The 14,996-nt window shown below is 36.7% G+C and overlaps 1 protein-coding gene across 5 annotated transcripts in view; it reads right to left on the minus strand.

Annotated features, from left to right (window-relative positions):
- NBEA (neurobeachin) overlaps positions 1–14,996 on the minus strand; it is a 516,384-nt gene that overhangs the window by 113,523 nt on the left and 387,865 nt on the right. The gene's annotated exons all lie outside the window — the stretch shown is intronic.

The following is a 14,996-nucleotide window of genomic DNA, read 5'->3' on the forward strand; positions in this document are numbered from 1 at the left end:
CTCTCTGAAGCTCCCTCGTCCACCCTTGCAAATGAATATTTATTATTCCTAAGGTTGAGAAAGTGTTTTTTACAATGAAATTCTGTTGTAAACTTAAAAAAAAAAAGATATATTTTTGTTAGTCTGACACTACCCTCCTGAAAAACCAAACACAGTTGTGATGGGCATAAACTATCCAAAAGGTTCTGCTTGGGTCTTTTGCCTCCCTATTGTCTGGCGGAAACTGTATCTCCTGCTTTCTGTATAAAGTGAGCTTAGAGGTCCGTAATGAAAAAGCCAAAATCTAAATTTGTGGTCAACTCATCTTTTTGGTATATGAATAAGCAGGAAAGAAAAAAAAAGATGCCAAGGAAGGGAAGAAAACAGAAATTATGATTGTGGGAAAAGCTACTACCCTTTATAGTTATATTTGAAATAGCAAGCAATAGTATGCTTCAGTCACAAAGCAGCAGTTGATTTCATAGTAACCATTTCATAACAGCCTGGTAATCATAAAATTCATGGAACTTATCTGGTACATTCCCTATATCAGTGTCTTATGGGATGCTTCCAAGTTTGCAACCTCAGCAGTTAAGACGCCTGCCAATAAAACATGGAGTACTTCACAAAAACAAATCACAGTAAATAGGTATTTCATCAGAGAGCTGTCTAGAGCCAGCTACAGAGGTGTGCTTATGCACCTGACCCAGGTACACAATAGGTATTCATAAAATAGTTTAGCATCATTGTATGCTTTTAGAAGTTAGAAACACATGAAAAAAAATACTGAAAACCATTCTCTGCTGTCAGGGATTTGGATTTCCCTTTTTCAAGTGTTTGCTAGCATCGCCATTTGCTTCAAGGAAAATGTGAAATTCTGAATGCAGACCTTCATAGGTTAAAAAAAATGGTTCCCGTGCACATACAGCAACCTTTCTTCTCCAGTACCGTCTAACAACATGGAGCTCACTACAAGTACGTGGCAGACTGCACGATTGCTTCATGTATTCTAAATACAGATTGAAATGACAGACATTAATGGCATGGAACCAGACTCTTAGAGTTTATGAAATACCACATTGAGTAAGCATTATATAATTTCAAAATGTTTGATGAAGCACTGTATATGATCAACTTCAGATTTAGCAGGAAAAATATGTATACACTCTAACAAGGGATATATCATGTCAAGATATGTAAATGTATAAAGAAGACATATTCATTAAGAAATTTCAAAATCAGGTAAGTTCAAATAATGAAATACCTTATTTTGCTTTTCTGAAATGGGAAACTGAGAATGTAAGTAGACAGGAAGGACAATTCAAATTAATTTAATAACCTAGTGTTTCATTGACTTCTTACTATTTTCTTTTTTGTATACATTTAAGCCACTTTAAGAACACCCTCTCTGCCTCAATTCCGATAGTCACATAAGAGTAAACACTTCTAAAATCTCACCAAAATACCATGTTATCATTTTTTCTTTGCACACTTTGGTCTAGTAAAACATTCTCAATCTCTCATTACATTAAGGTCTCCTTTCCCCTTCCTTATAACATGCTTCTGTGTGAAATGTTTCTTTATTTGTAAGCCTTAAAAGCTTTCCTCCAATTAGGTCTTGTGATACTATGCTCTGCAGGATGAGCTGAATATTATGTGCCATTATAATTTCTCCATTCACATCAGTTTTAAAAATCTTTTTTATAACTTTTTCTTTTAAATAAATATTGGCACTCCTGCTTCATTTTTCTCCTCCTCTTCAGGGATCTAAAAAATGCAGATATTATTTTTGTGGTTTTGGGCTTTACTTCCTTGCCAAATTTTCTCAGCTTATACTTCTACTTCCAATGTTTTTTTAAGCTTTCAAGAGGCCCCTTTTCTTGAAACATGAAGTTCTGTTCACCCCGACCTTTTCTAAATTCGATTTCTCTGGTCAGCATACCGCTTCACTATCCATTAAAACAATGCCCGCTCAGCTGACAGTAACTGACACTCTTATTCCCACATTCATTTTCAGTCATCTGAAAAATTATTTGAAGTTGGCCCATTTTCAGGCCATTTTCCTCTTTTCATTGGTAAAATGGTTTTGCATGTTATGATTTTATGTTTGAGGAAAGTAATGGAAAGGATATGGGGATTTCTTGAGAAGCAGACGCAGCAAGGTTATTACAGTAAAAAAAAAACCTGCTCCTAGATATGGAAACACTGTTGCTAAGTGTTAACATCCAGATCAAAATAACCCAAAGAGAGTATCTTAACGTATTCTAAATGCATTATTTCTAACCCTGCTTTTGTGAAACACCAATGCATAGTTTTAAAAAAAAGGATAAGTGCTACTTACATATTACCTTTGCGAAAACAGAATTCTGAATAATAATTATTTTTACCATTCATTTTATGGGCGTTACACATCTGTGTGCCTTTGCATGGTTTCCTTTCTATGCAGCGTGCAAATAGATTGTCAATCTAGGCAACTCCTGAAATGCTGGTAATGGACTGAAATTCTCAGGAAGAATAGCATCAGGAAGAGGTAGCAGATTTAGACATTAACACCTTAGAAAAGGTAGGCAGAGGCCTTTTTAGGCTCTACCTCCAAACTAAATTCCAACAATTACTGTTTTAAGCAGAAGTTTCAGCTGATTTAAGGATTCTAAAAGTGGGAATAAAGCTGATGGTGCCGGCTGGGGCAACAGCGCGTGTGGAGAAGCAGAAGACAAACATATTCTAGTGCCACAGAAAGCCATATTAGAGCACAGCCCAACTCAAAACACAGAGCTTGAGGAAACAAATATTGGGGCAAAATCCGAAGCAGAGAAGCTCAATTAGTTCTAGTTAGCAACAGGATTGAAGCAGATCGTGCCTGTTACCTCACAAGGTTTAAGATGATTTTGCATTGACTTTGGCAACAATGGCATGTCAGACCCAAATCTAGTGAGAAATCTTAACAGAACTGCTGTTTGCGTTCTCACTCTACATCTCGTGCTTAGAGGTTAATCCAAACAGGCAAGTGGTGATCTCAGTACTTACACTCAAACTGCTCTGAGCAATTCTGCCCCAGCACCACATTCAGTGAAATGCAATCAATTTTTTTCAATTAGAACTGTGCAAATTACATTTTCAGTTGAGTGGACAAGCCAAAAAAGACATAAAATTTATATGACCTGAGCAAAAACACAGAAATTTTTTTTCAGGAATAAAAATGGAGAGCTTGTTTTTCTGTCAGCTGGTTCATTCTGGACCTCCTTAGCAAAACTAAAGCAATTTAAAGAAAGAACTTGTAATATTCACAAATCCAGGGAGAAGACAGTGTTGATAAATGCTTGCAACTTGAAACCAAATCTGGGCATTTATTCATTAAGTAGTTACTTGACAGAAAAATGCAGTTTTATTAAACTTGAAATATTGGTGGATTTGACAGAATTTGTGAGAATTTTAGCTGCGAAAAGTTGTGGGACTAGATTCAAACACCAGCATGACAACAAACAAGTTCTCTGTTGCCTAAAGTGAGAAGTTGGGATAGGCACTCAGATTCAGTTCCCTTCTGTCTCAAAAGCACGTGAACCCAAATGACACCCTTCCCCAACAGCGTTGCCCGCTCCACCTCACCGCTGTGCTCTCAATGAGCAGCTCACAGCTGGATGAGCGCTCCTCACTGGCCCAGGATGGACAGTGCATGAGTGAGCTGTGTCAGCTGCCTCAGCTGTGTGCTGCCCCAAGGAAAGGCAGTGGCAAGCAGCTCCTGGCAAGCTCCTACACACGTACCACTGATTAAGCAATAGAAAGAGAAATTCCCTGACTCCGGCCATGTTTCTGCAGGGATTGCAAAGCAGGCGTTGCTCGCTGGTCATAATTTGCCAAGATGCAAGGCAACCTGCTCCCTTCAAACATAGGAAAGAAGTGAAACAAGACTCCCCCGTTTCCGGGTGAGTGTGCTGACCATCCAGTTATCAGAAAGGACTAGAAGAAACTCACATTCTTCTACGTTCTAAAATTGTGTCTTCGAGTGCTTACTTCATCCTCATGTGTATTAGTTTTTCCCTTGCACTAAGGATAAGTGACTCAATCAAATTTTAGGACTCAGCAAGAGCAAAAAATGTAGGAATAGTTTGAAGAATAAAGAAACTATGGTATCCACAAGTATGTGATGTGTTCTTTCTCAAGAATAAAGCCATCATAAAATCCTCAGGGTCTTTTTTTTTTTAGAACTTGCATACTGATATATTTATTCAAAAGTGCAATGCAATAAAAAATGTCTAAAGACTCGAATGTACCATGATGCAAATCCTTAACATTATAATAACTGAAGGCACTATAATTGGTCTTAAGAAAAGTGTAAATACTGAGTTTTGCTAAACAGTACCCATTTCCTACCAAATGACAGGTAGAAAGATAGGTTTATGTCCCTATTTTTATAGATGTGAACTCAATGTCATACAGAAGATATGTGCAGGCATCTTGGATTTTAAGTTTCACATTTGATTTATTCAGTGCAGAACGCATATGATCCAAGATCTATAAAAGTAATTAGAAGACAACATTTTTTCTACTACGGAGCTTAATTTTTTTATGTTTCTGTTCCTAATATCTCTTCCTATATAAGATTGATCGTAAACCAGTAATACTTCGTTGTTAACTTCATATACAAAATCTGTTTCATTAATCCTGACATTTGGGAATATAATTGGAGTAATTTCTACTGCTGAAATTTTAGCAATACATTTAAAATTTATTTTTATAAGCAAAAAGAAATATATGGATTTATAAAGTGATAGGTATTATACATCTACAACATCCTCACCATCCCCAAACTTTCTGTATTACAGTTTGTAACAGACAAGCATAATCCTCAAGACAGTCAAAATTCTACAGCTGCAACACGCTCAGCTGTGCCTAGAAGTGTTGGGTCTGGAGCACTAGTGACTCCTGGAAGACAGTTTGCTTGGTGTTGGAATTTAGAGCAGATTCAGGGCTACTCTACATTATGTCAACTTCTAATGTCCCCAAAGAACAATTACACTGCCTGTGAATTATGGTAAAATACATCAAAATATCTTCTTCTTCCTAATATATTGCCATACCAACTGATTCTTTATTAACCCACTTAAGATGAGCTTAAGATGAGTTTCTTTTGCACTGCTGGAGAAGATAAGGAATTATGGCACTGGGAAAAACCTAATCCACAGTTCCAATAGCAACCAAAATTCTACTATACGTTTTATTATTATATATGGAACATTATCTCATATTACTAAGTCTGTGCAAGGAAAGAATAGAAATGTTTCTTCTGAGAATTTTAACTTTGAGTGCTTGCAAACTGCCTGCTGTAACTAAGTAATCATTTAATTAGTTTGCATTTCATTACAGTTATTTTGCTTTAATATTACAGAAGAAGTACCTATGCATTCTATACTTGCTGTAAGGAACATTTTTTTTATCAGATGCAGAAATTAAGCACTGAAAAATAAATCCGAACAAAATATAAAAACTGCAGAAATTAACATATGTCAAATGTAAAATGCATATAGAAACTCCATAAATTATTTTTATATGTATTTCAATAACTGGAGCCACATCTACAGAATATTTTTAGTATGTGCATTCTGTATATTCTGTGTGTACTTTCACATAGTTAACTATCAGCTTGTTTAATTTGAACAGTGTAAAGGTCAAAATGATAGATAAGTACAACTTTTTGGGGGTCTAATCCTGTACAAAAAATTCTCATGAAAACTAGGAGGAACATTGAGAGTCTACACAGCTGGCTACCAAAAATGGATTCTGGGGCACACATATAGTCTTCTGATGTCTGCAATAAGCTAGGGGAAGAAGTGCTATAGCAGATTTAACATACAGTTCCCTCCTCTTTGGATTTCTAGCCAACTGGAATGCAAACCTGCATGTCATAAATTTGGGCATACTCACAGGCTTTCCTGTGGTGAACTCTAGGTTCCCAGTATGAAATTACTGCCACACCTGTCAGCATGTAGAGATACTTTGTGTGAATGTGCCTCTGTTTTCATCCACTACAAGCTGCTCCACCACAGAAGGTATTTAGATTTTATGGACTTCTGGGTACTATGCAACTATGAAAATGTGTGCCAATCCCAGTCAAGGAGGGTTCCCTCATATAGCCTCAATTAATTTATTCTTAACATTTGTTTAATTAAAAAAAATATTAATAAAATGGAATTTACCTCAAGCTTTACAAAGAGATTTGATATTTCCACTTTTTTTAACAGATTACAACAGCCAACTATTCAAATTCTCCTATTAATCTAGATTCTTACCTTTCTTTTATGTGGGTAACAGGCTGATTGCTTTAGTAGACAATAAACCCTATTAACTTGTATAGACAGATTACTGCCTGTACTGTGATTGGTTCCATTCCTACTGCCATTAAGTCCAGATTTGATGCATACCACATTCCTTCTAGAGACCCTGCTGGGTCCTGCACTTCGGCCACAACAACCCCATGCAACGCTACAGGCTTGGGGAAGAGTGGCTGGAAAGCTGCCTGGCGGAAAAGGACCTGGGGGTGTTGGTCGACAGCCGGCTGAACATGAGCCAGCAGTGTGCCCAGGCGGCCAAGAAGGCCAATGGCATCCTGGCCTGTATGAGAAATAGTGTGGCCAGCAGGAGTAGGGAAGTGATCGTGCCCCTGTAACTCAGCACTGGTGAGGCCACACCTCGACTACTGTGTTCAGTTTTGGGCCCCTCACTACAAGAAGGACGTCGAGGTGCTGGAGCGTGTCCAGAGAAGGGCAATGAAGCTGGTGAGGGGTCTGGAGAACAAGTCTTATGAGGAGCGGCTGAGGGAACTGAGGTTGTTTAGCCTGGAGCAAAGGAGGCTCAGGGGAGACCTCATTGCTCTCTACAACTACCTGAAAGGAGGTTGTAGCGAGGTGGGTGTCGGTCTCTTCTCCCAAGTAACTAGCGATAGGATGAGAGGAAACAGCCTCAAGTTGCACCAGGGGAAGTTGAGATTGGACGTGAGGAAAAATTTCTTTACTGAAAGAGTGGTTAAACATTGGAAGAGGCTGCCCAGGGAAGTGGTTGAGTCACCATCCCTGGAAGTATTTAAAAGACACGTAGATGAGGCGTTTAGGGACATGGTTTAGTGGGCATGGTGGTGTTGGGTTGACGGTTGGACTCGATGATCTTAGAGGTCTTTTCCAACCTTAATGATTCTATGGTTCTATGAATACAAGCATCCTATGTAATAGTCTCTCTCTGATAGACTCAATTTTGCAAGATGCATCTTTTCTTTGCAGCAGAGTATCCCAACTCCTACTGTTTGTAGTAGAAACTGAGAGTACTAAGCATCTAGAAAGAGAGCTCAGCATCTTGCAAATTTGCTTTTCTTTCATTGAAAGCCAAGAAAGTCAGATATAAAGAGGGAAAAAAAAAAGGAAAAAAAAGGGAAAATTAAAAGCCAGGAAAATGAATCATGTTAAAATGTGTCTTAGCTCTCTAACATGCAATGCTGTCCAATGTATATTGAAATATTGGAAAATATACAGTGATCCTCAGTTTTGCTTTATTATTATGAAGTTCTTTCATTTTATAAGTTTTTTGTATGTATACACATTGTGAGAGAAAAAGAAAACGGTACAAAAGGATCATATAGTTTAATTAAATGAAGCAATCATAAGAGATTTTAATTCAACAGTTCAAAATTTTACAGTCACCTTCTAATCTCCTCACTGTGCAAAAACAGAGATAAGGCTGTTAATTGTTATTGTAATTGTTATATGACTATTTTTGGCTATTATGCACAAAACAAAACAAAAAAACCCAGCCAGTGGACACACAGCTATAGAAAGAACCTAGTTTTGTTAGTAAGAGAGTCTACAATGACATATTTGCTCTTCTTCATTTACATTAAAGGAAATTAATGATGAAACCAAGCTAAAATAAGTCCCCACTCAACTTTTTAGCACAAGGACAGGTTACTTTTAGAGCAGTCTTACAGAGAAAATCCAATACGTGCCATTTGACTGTTGCAAACTAATCCTCGCTCTGTTTCTATTTCTTTCTATGAACTGCAATGCAAGGTCCAATAGACAGCCTCAGATGCGTCTCAGGTCCAGTACATGCTTTTCAAACTTAATCAAGGGAATATAGAAATGTATATAAAAAGATGAAAGTGTCTTTGCCTTTACACGTATTGCAAAAAAAAAAAAAAAAGGCAGCAAAAAGCTGGGGGAAAAAAAAAGTGAGATGTTTCATAGGGGAAGGTTAAGTCTGATGCTAATGCTTATTTAAAATGGTGACAGTCTAGAGTAGTGAAGCCTTGCTGGGCTGCTTTAATTTCTCCCTGGAATAGCTCTCTCCCAACCTTCGGCAGCACATCAAAGTCTCTGGAGCTCAATTAAAATTGGATTATATTGAAATGCTCTATCTATGGAACTGTGTGCTCACTAACACTTTTCTTTCAGTAATACTCCAGATGACAGTTGCCCATCCCAATTTAAACAGTTGTCATAGAGACCATGAACTAAAGCAGCAGTAACTAACAATACAAAGGAAAGGTAAGAGGTAGGATTTCTGTGAATGGAAGGGCTTGGTTTCCAGCCACAGTGCTCACACTGCAAGCAGCTAAATGCAGAAAACATAAAAGGCTGTAATGCCCTCCACACTCCTAAGCAGAAGGGCAAAGTAAGCAAAATAGTAAACATTTTCCTTTTTTTCCCAGTAGCTAGAGAAGTACAACCAGCATGTTGTAGCTACCTAGAATGTCCAGAATCATGCAACACTCCCTAAGAAAAACAGCAGGTAAACCTGGAGTCAAACTACAGTCACCAGTCCATATATTAAAGAAGTTAATAGGTACTTTATAATTGCAATAGAAAAAATAAGGTATTGTTTTTTTCTTTACAAAAATATTTTATAGAAGATTCTTTAATTATAGACGATGTACAAATCCTTTGTCTTTATGATAAAAATCTAAAGTGAAGATCTGATACAAATCTGTAAGAAACTCAGAGTCTGAACACATTTAATTAACATTGTGACATTCAATGTGCCTAATGCTTTCAAAATGTTTTATTACTGGTTTTAACTGTTTTATAATCTATAACCATGTCAATTTTTGATGTACTGCACCAAAGCCTGACAATACCACCGGAAAACTCTGGCAGCTTCCAAAAACCCCAAAATAACATAAACAGCTTACATTTCTGGCAGCACTGGAGAGCAATGTATTTAACAGCGTAGATTGCTAGTAATGATACTATTTTCTCATGTAGATGGCATGTTTCTGGCACTATAAAACTCTTAACCTTTCTTGTAATTGGCTTATTGAGAGTCCCAAGGTTGTTTTTTGTGCCATTGGGCTGATCACCATGGAAATGAACAGTTATTGCTGTTTCACTGTAGTGCTCTATTTTTCTTCCAAGCGCTCCGCAAGCATCCTCCCTGCTCTCCTGGGAAGACGGTGTTAGGATTTTGAAGCAGCAACAAGGCAGAGTGCAAAGAGCGCAGGCCAAAGGGGAAGAAAACAAAAATGTGTCAGAAAATCTAAAAACCGCACAGATCAGAATTTGTCAAAACAAGGCCTTGGTTTAAACCAACAAGAAGGGCCCCTACAGCTTGGGCCTTGACAAAGCGTGGCCTTTTTTTTTTTTACTTTATTATTATTTTTTTTTTATTTTTAGCCCAGCTGTAGAAAACACCATCTAATGAACCTGTCTGGGGCTGCTGTCCCCATCCTGTCAGGCATGTCAGGAGATGACAAGCACTGGGGACAGGCCGCCGCCAGTCACAGACAGGCCTGCCAGCTGGAGAGTTCAGCCCCAATCTAATCACACCACCAGAAAATAACTTTCACGCTTGCAGCCTGACAGGATGGGCTCAAGGAAAAGAAAAATAAAAAAATAAATTAAAAAAAAGGATCGAAACAATGCTTTTTTGTTTCAATTACATACCTTTTTTTTGGGGGGAGGGGGGGAAGAAAAACATTTTTAAAAGCTACCAGCACTTCATGCTGGTTTCCATTAGTGGAACTGTTTCTGTCTTTCCTTTAAGAAAAAGAAGACCAATAAAACATTAATGCAGCAGTTACAGAAGAAATGAAAATGAGACAGTATTTGTGGTACCTGGATATGCTTTTGCTGCCTTTATTGCTATGTATACACACTCTTTTCCAACATATATATAGATAGAAAAATATCTGCAACCATTGGCAGAGCTACACTTACAAAAATGTATGACTAATGGTATGTGTTTTTATTATTTCAAAGAAGCTGGGTTCACTGAATATTGTATCTCTTCATAGCCATCACTCTACGGTTTGTATTATCATTTGGGCAAAAACTGCCAAAGTACTAATGGTGGGGCTCTTTGTGCTCCTGAAATGGAAATGAATATTCATACCTAAGAATAACAATTTTACAAAAGAAAAGTATTAAAGCCCACATCCTCAACATAGATGTTTTTTTCCTATTTACACACAGACTATGAATAAACAAAAAGGAAAATCTTGAACATGTATCTTCAAAGCGGCTATACTGAAAAGGCAGTAGAATACTGGTAGGCATCCTGTCTTTCTCATTCAAAAATTGCCAACACAGATCTCCTCTCCAGAGATTTAATAATCAAAAATTGCTAACATAGATCTCTGCTGCAGAAATCTAATAATCAGTAAATCCACAGAAAGAGAGGCTGAAAATTATTATTTAAAAAAACAAATCAGTAGCTCCCCCAACAAGCATTAAAACAAATTATTGGGTCTAGACACAAACAAAATTACTTAAAAATACACATTCAGCTAAAAAGAAAGTGCAAAGTTAACTAAGTGCATCCTATCTACTCCTAAATGTAAATCAAAGTATATTTATCTTCTAGTGTATGTATCTTAATATGTACATCTTAGTAAACAATTTACATTATTTCAAAGGTAACTGGGATGGAAAATGACTGGTTCATGTAGTACTTAGTAATTATTTTAGGAAGAAATTATGAATGAGTGTAGGTCCATCTAACCCCTATAAAATCATAAAAAATGAAGATTTGTTATTGCATCCTGCCATTCATTCACTCTCTGCTGACATTATAGATGTCAGAAAGTCTGTTTAAAAGCTTGCTATCTCTATTCATCTTTGTTTCTGGCATGAAATACAGACTATAATAATCTTGTCAAGCCCACATTTAGACACTAATTCATGACCCTCTACTACAATTTAGAGAAAATTCATACATAACTCTTTTAAAACAAACTATGACCCTAGACGGAAGGGTAATATCTAGATTCAGCTGCCAAATATACGCTGACTAAAGCCACAGCCACTGTGTTTCCGTATGGATGAGATGGTCCAAACCAGTAAGACACATTAATTTTTTTTTTTAACCTGAAGACTAATCAGATTTTTTTTTTCCATTTTGAGAGATTAGGTATTCAATGAGGCATCATCTTACTTTCCTGGGAAGAGAGAAGGAATCATCTCTACCACAATTTCAAGACTATGGCTAGAGCTGTGAAAAAGAAAAAAGAAGTTGAGACTGGATGCATCCCCCACTGCCAATGCCAGTGAGAAGTGGTGGCCCTCGACCTTTCAGCAAAGCCTAAAATCCCCCATCAGGGACTCAGGCTGCAAAACTCATGCAGGAGGATACATAGCAGAGCTGACCATTACTCAAAACCTATCTGTAGACTTGAGAGGACAAACTCAAACAGAAGTGGGTTACTGCATACGTACAAATGGAAACATCTTCTGTGAGCAGTCTAGATACAAATGCACTTCTGCAAGGAACCTAGATACAAACATAAATGTACTTCAACCTACAATCCCCTAACCATCTTTGAAATATAAAAAATGGGACAGTAGAAGCAAGTGCTGTCACAAAACCCTTTAGTATTTTGATACATAAGCTACCTAGGATTGCAAAAAATCCTTTAGAGAGCAGGAAATAAGAAACCTGTTTGTTTTTTTTTCCCCCTTGGGTTTTTTTTTAGGAATTTTATTTTGATTAATTTGATAAAGAGAATGGAGAAAAAGATGCTTATTATTAGAGAAACAAAGGTATGCCATACTGGTCATGATGACAGTAAACTAGCTGTCCAGCTCTGCCTGTCAAAGGCGTAGATTGACATGACGAAGGGCAATGATACTGATACATTTCCTATCCCCTATATTTGGTATTTTCATATGACTAATTACAGATTGATGTAATGTCTTATCTTTATTCACATACACAGGGATTACTACACATTGACCAAAGAAATGCAGTCAACTCCTGTTGATTTAAGATGGGGAAATATAATCTAATATCACACACCAGTTGGGTCATGAAGTGGTACAGAATACCACGCCCGTCTGAAATGCCAGAAAAATTTCTGCTAGACAGAATGTAATTATTAAAATTGTAATTTTCTCTGAACATCAGCATTACTGCTTTTGTTAATAATTAAAGGTACTGCATAAATTTAAAAGCCTCCAACTGAAAAAAAGCTGTTCTATTTGAAAACAATGGTAATGATAAATAAAAAAAACCCCAAACCCACTGATTTGAAACAGGATTTCTACAGATTTTTTTCTCATAGACAGTATCTTTCTCAAAACCACCATGTACTATTTTATCATTAGCTTATACACTGCTGCTTTATGGTGGTATTATTTAATTTATTTCATTCATGTTGAAGCAGAGAGCTCTGGCCTCTTGACCCCAATTTTCACTTAAAGAAACAAATTTCTTTTTTGCAAACTAACTCAATTTTTCTCCTGTCAACCTTTAGCCTCACTTTAAAATATTAACCTTTTTCCTATCATGATAAGCATCCAACTTTCTTCTATCCAAATTTAATGTTAATCACCATATCTTATGATAATGTTATATTCACTTTTAGCTACCTCTGTCAAGCATACAAAAGTAATTATGCATCCTCTTGGAATGTAGTAGCACTCGAGCATTTTTGGACATGCCAAAATCACACAATCCCCTTTAAAAAGCATTATTTCTTTTGAATATTTGCATTTTTTCCATTTTGTACTCTAAAATGTTAGCTAAAAGATGTGTTCCTCCTTTGAAAGCACAGGAAACTGAGACAAGGCTGAGGATACACTTCCAAAACAGAGAGCAATGCAAAATTACCACAATCGCTTGCCTGCCTTTTCTGCCAAAAATCATTAGGCAAAATGAAGATATAGCAGAATTAGGGAGAGGAAGCCTGAACTGGAGGGAATTTTTTCCTACATTTATTTTGATGCTATCCCACCAAATTAATTGAATGAGCTGTATCAATGTTGCTGACAGAAGAATCCATTTTATATAAAATACTATAAATAATTTAAAACTTTAACACCACAGAAAATAAATAAGAGAAATTTTTACATCATCTCTCTAGAAGCAGCATCTAAATAAGATACATTAGCTATTATAAATATTAATGATGATTTTGGACTTGTTTGCAAAAATGTTGAGTGCTCTAAACGGCTGTTACCTTTGGAAGTTTGAAGTAGAAGCTGGAAGTACTTCAGAGAGTCCAAATTTGTTTTTACACACAGGTGCCCACTATCAGGAACCTATAGAGTGACCTTACTTGCTTTTCCCATGGAAGAGTGTTTCACCCATGTATAAGGAACTGCTGAGAAGAAACACCTATTTGCTTCAGGAGGAGGACTAGATATGTACATTTCTCCTTCCTGGTATTAACCACTTGTCCTTAAGAGTCCATGGTATCATTCATTTAAAAGACTGCAAAACATAAACAAAACAAGGCCATAATAATTTGTGAAATACCTCATTGAATGAAAACAGTGACCCTCTCTTTGGCCATTTCAATCTTCCAATGCAACTGTACAATATTGACATGAGTCTCTTGCATCATTACGTTGTAGCATATCTACCATCGAGAATAAGGTAGTCAAGCTGTATTTTTAAAAAAATCTAGTGAGAGCATTATTCTTGGAAGAGCTTTTTAAAAATCAGTTGCTTGCTGTTGGAACAGCTTTCTCTAGCAGCAGGAAAACTTTGGGTATTTTTAATATTTATGAACAAACATAAAATTTTTACAATGGAAAATGTCAACTAGTTCTACAAAAACCCAAACACTTGAAATACTTCTTGTCATTTTATAGTGGAATGAATCAACAAATAGAACTTTTCAAACTTATTATTAAAAACTTAGAATATGGGAAGATTCAGTCTGGTCCTGCTGGGATCTTTATTTATGCACTGAGCAAAATACTCCTAAAAAGATCCCAATTTTTTATAAGCTTACACCAAATAACACCAGGAATTAACATTTTCCAAACTCAGTACAAACTAAATAGACCGCAGCCGAAGAGTAAAACAACCCAAGACCTATTTTACATGAAAACATCACTTCATGTAAAGAAGAAAACCCGTTTATGGGTAATTTCTGTCCCAGATGTGTCGGGTTCTTACAATAATGAGCTCGTTTGTCCACTAGAGGGCAAGGAGGTGGAAAATTAAAATCCTGCACTGAAATATCACATATTTCAAAAAATATTTCAAGTAAAACTCCTGATAGTATAAGAAATAACATAATAGGAACACAATTAAAGTTAGCTGGAACTTGTATTCATTAACTATCTGAGTTTTCCTCTGTGATAAATGACCCCGTGTTCAGATGAGGATGGCAGTACTTTTATGCCTCTGGAACCCATTAATGTCTAAGGATTTTCATGGACATGAAACTGCAAAATGTTTGATCAGAATTGCAGAGCTGCTTGATTTTAGGACTGGGCCTTATCCAAAACCCACTGAAATCATTCCAGGTCTTTCCACTGATTTCAGTAGCTTTGGATTGAAAGGAACTCTGATCGGAGAAACATCATTAAAAAGTGGGGGGAGCAGCACTAAGCACAATGAAAGGGAGAGAGAGAAAGAAAGTGAACACATCACTCTATTCAAATGATTAGGTTATAAAAGAAAGTGAGGGGGGATTGGATAGACAAAACACAACCATAATATCTTGATCTTTTACAGTATCGCTGCATTCTGTAAATACACGCTGAAAAGTGGTGATGCCATACAATGAAGGCATCACTATGTCT

This window comes from Aptenodytes patagonicus, chromosome 1 (genome assembly GCF_965638725.1).
Source record: "Aptenodytes patagonicus chromosome 1, bAptPat1.pri.cur, whole genome shotgun sequence".
In the NCBI taxonomy this organism is placed as follows: domain Eukaryota; kingdom Metazoa; phylum Chordata; class Aves; order Sphenisciformes; family Spheniscidae; genus Aptenodytes; species Aptenodytes patagonicus.